This window comes from Asterias rubens, chromosome 9, assembly GCF_902459465.1.
Source record: "Asterias rubens chromosome 9, eAstRub1.3, whole genome shotgun sequence".
Classification (NCBI taxonomy): Eukaryota; Metazoa; Echinodermata; class Asteroidea; order Forcipulatida; family Asteriidae; genus Asterias; species Asterias rubens.
This window is the reverse complement of record NC_047070.1, coordinates 2,563,150-2,567,426: the sequence shown is the minus strand read 5'-3', so window position 1 is coordinate 2,567,426 and position 4,277 is coordinate 2,563,150.

Sequence of the window (4,277 nt, the reverse complement as noted above, 5' to 3'; positions counted from 1 at the left end):
GGGACTTAGGTGTGGACAGTGAGCCAAACCCGTCCTTTTTTTTTTTGGGGGGGGGTGGGGCTTGGGCAGTAAACCCAAACTTTGGGCTCTTGTTTTGTGTCTTGGGTGAGGTTAGCAAGCAAACCAACAGGCCCTAGTTTAGGGACTAGGGACTTGGACTTGGGCCTCAATGTTTGGGTTTGGGGTTGGGATGGTAACCAAAACCATGGGCCCTTATTTTGGGACTTGGGGTTGGGGTAGTTACTCAAACACATGGACCCTTGTTTGGTAAGCTCCCCACTCTTTTGGGGGTCTGGGGAATCAAACAAACCCATAGTCTTGGTTGGGTCTTGGAGTGGGGGTATTAACCAAAACCTTTGGCCCTTATTTTGGGACTTGGGGTGGGGGGGGGGGGGTACTAACTAAACCCATGGACCCTTGTTTGGGTCTTGGTCGTGGAGAGAGTGAGCTACCTACTCTATTTGGGGTCTAGGGCAATCAAACAAACCCATAGTCTTGGTTGGGTCTTGGAGTGGGGTATTAACCAAATTCTTTGGACCTTATTTTGGGACTTGGGGTGGGGGTACTAACTAAACCCATGGACCCTTGTTTAGGTTATGGCGTGGAGAGAGTGATCTACCCACTCTATTTGGGGTCTAGGGCAATCAAACAAACCCAAAGTCTTGGTTGGGTCTTGGAGTGGGAATATTAACCAAAACCTTGGGCCCTTGTTTTGGGACTTTGGGGGTATTCCATACCCCCAAAGTCCCTTGTTTGGGTTTGGGGTAGTGACCTAACCCATGGGCCCTTGTTTTGGGGTATGGGATGGTGGTAATGAACCAAAACCAATGGCCCCTTGTTTTAGGTATGGGGTGGTAATGTAGTTACTAAGTTCCGAGTTCAGGCAATTCTCATGGACCCAGGGTCTGGGGTGGGGGCAAAACCAATCCTTTAAAGGCAATAACCATAACTATAACAATTACAGCAGTTTCAACCACCTCTTTTTCAAAGGAGGCTGAAAATTCAGAAATTAAATTTCTGTATTTAGCTTGAAGAATGGACCTTTTTTGCTGAATAATCATGTTTCTAAAAATAGATTGACCTGGCATAATATTTGATTGGTCACAATGGTTGTATCAGCAACTGTTGCCCTGCTGTCCCTTGAACCTTAAAGATACTTTCCATGCTCTCAAAATAAATACCCCTTTTTTGTCTTTAAAGGCAGTGGACACTATTGGTAATTACTGAAAAATAATTATTAGCATAAAACCTTTCTTGGTGACGAGTAATGGGAGAGGTTGATGGTATAAACATTGTGAAAAAAGGCTCCCTCTGAAGTGCCATAGTTTTCGAGAAAGAAGTAAATTTCCACGAATTAGATTTCGAGACCTCAAGTTCAGAGTTTGGGTCTCGAAATCAAGCATCAGAAAGCATACAACTTCGTATGACAAGGGTCGTTTTTCTTTCATTATTATCTCACAAGGTTTGTTATTTTATGCATATGTTGAGATACACCAACTTTGTAGACTAGTCTTTGACAATTACCATTAGTGTCCACTGTCTTTAAACCAGCAATAAAACAGTTCTCAGAAGAAACAACAATGACAGTGAATATGCTCAAGTTGTCCACTTGAGATTTCAAAGAAAATTTAAAGACAATAGACACTTTTTGTAATTGTCAAAGACCAGCCTTCTCATTTGGTGTATCTCAACATATATGCATAAAATAACAAACCTGTGAAAATTTGAGCTTGATTGGTCGTTGGAGTTGCGAGATAACTATGAAAGAAAAAAAAACACCCTTGTCACACAAAGTTGTGTGCTTTCAGATGCTTTATTTCAAGACCTCAAATTCTAAACTTGAGGTCTTGAAATCAAGTTCGTGGAAAATTACTTCTTTCCCGAAAACTACATTACTTCAGAGAGAGCCATTTCTCACAATGTTTTATACCATCAACCTCTCCCAATTACTCAATACCAAGAAAGGTTTTATGCTAATATAAATATTTTGAGTAATTAACAGTCAGATATCAAGTAAATTGTAAAGGTTTATGTCTCAAAATCATTTTTTTGTAAATAAATATTAATTACTAATAAAGAATGACAACCTTGACTTGAAGACAAACTTCTTCCTAACAATAATTCCCAAGACAAATTTCATACACAAATTTAAACTAGGTCAACTTACAAATGTACAGCTCTAAATAAATAACATGTAGGGAAAAACAAATGCGAAGATAATAAAACAGGTGGCAATACAAGCAAATAAATGAAGCATGAATGTTTTGACGCACCAAAACACAAAACCTATCATGCCTAAGATACAAGATAGCAACTCTCATCAAATCACAATAGAGATTTCCACACATGCAAATTGTGTAAGTGACTTGGCGCCCAAGCCGCCCATGTCTTCTAATTTGCATTTTGATTGAAGTAAAAATAAACCACAAGTGTCCCTTGCTGGTCAAAAAAACAAAACGCTTTTCAAAGACCAACTCGACCGATCCAAGGCAACGCGTTCCTTGAAGGTTTTCTATCAGACTCAAAGCAAACATTTGAACAAATTATTACACAGAGTTTTCAGGTTTTGTATATTATTCAACTGAAAAAAACACAAGACCACCGGACTTGTCAAGTCATGTTTTACTGGCCTGTACCTTGGGTAAAATGTTACAAAAAACATCCTTGTGGTTTTTCACGCTAGGGTTAGGATTATGGAAACATACTAGGGTATCAGTCAAGAAGTACAAAAAATAGAAATGCCAGATTCAGATAGAATTTTAAACATGTCAATAAGTGTACACGTCAATCCCTTTAAAATTTAATGCTCAAATGTTGACTTTATAAATGTCTGATGACTATCTGTTTATTCTGGACAAAAAGACACAATGTCCACAGAATTACATTAAACTTATAGTTTGAAGATAATGATGGTAGAAAGCTTCCCTGAAAATATCACCTGCTGAGGTGCTGTAGTTTTTGAGAAATGAGTAAAACAATGTCTTGAAAATAGGTTTCGTCTCAGTGATCGTCGTGAGACAAAAATGATTTTAACCTGTAAAAACATATTTTCATGACATTGTTTTACTCATTTCTCAAAAACTACAGCACCTCAGCAACTTATATTTTAAGGTACGCTTTCTACTATCGTTATCTTCAAACATTGTAAGTTTATTGTAAATCTGTGACATTGTGTTTTGTGTTACAAAAAGAACCCATTTCAAAAATAGCCTATATGTTAAAAAACAAAATTCTCATTCTGATTCTGTTCTTATATGAAATATTGAGCTACATGCCTTGAAGAATTGTAGATCCATCCGAAAACTCAATTCCTAGTACTACTAGGACAAGTTGTTCCACAACATTGGGCAAAGGCTCTTTAGAAACAAACCTGAATGGAAGGAAACGCAAGGGCATTTTATGAAAATCATCTTCTCCACCCACGCGTACATTCTTCTGAGTGCGAATACTAATCATCAATCAGTTATTTTGTACAAATAGACATCCCAAGCTGTTGGATTTCAAATTAAATGAAGCCCTTCTCATTTTCTAGCCTCGCAATACAAATATGTCACTTAAGATCATAGATTCACTACGAACGAACGGTGAGGAGTCAATGATAAGATGGATGAATCCAGAATTGCAAAGTGATATCATCTTCACAATGTTCGTATTGTATTACACTGTACATGTCTTCCTCACATATTATATTAAAACGGAGCTGACCAAATGCTCATTCTGTCTTGGAGCAATAACCCATGTCTTAGTTACTGTGGATTACTGCTCTCTTCGGAGCATGCACTCTTGCAGGATCCGCTTCAAACTAAACCAGAGTAGAAGGAGTTGAGTGACCTGGATGACCAACCTACATTTCTACATCAAACCCTACGGCTACGACCATCCTAGGGGTCAATGGGTCACATGACCATTTCTATGCCACGGCAGAAAGAGGGGAAGAAATGTGACGACACATTGAAGGAGACGAAGCGCCGTCCGGGCAGTGATGAGAAAGAGGTTTTTGTATGAGGGAGAAGTATGGGTTACTTGATGTCACTAAGGGAAGAGAGAGAGAGGGAGAGAGAGGGAGAGAGGGGGAGGGGAGGGGATGGGATGTGATTAGGAGGATGTTGGGATATTTAAGAGGAGGGTTATGGGGAGGTAATCAGAGCACAGGAAAAGGTGGGCATCAAGGGAAATTAGGTGGGCGTGCAGGCCTGTATGCTTCAATTTTGAAAGGGCAAGGGCACCAAGGCATTTTCTCCTTGGTGAGAAAGGCACCCTACATGTATAAGGAAATT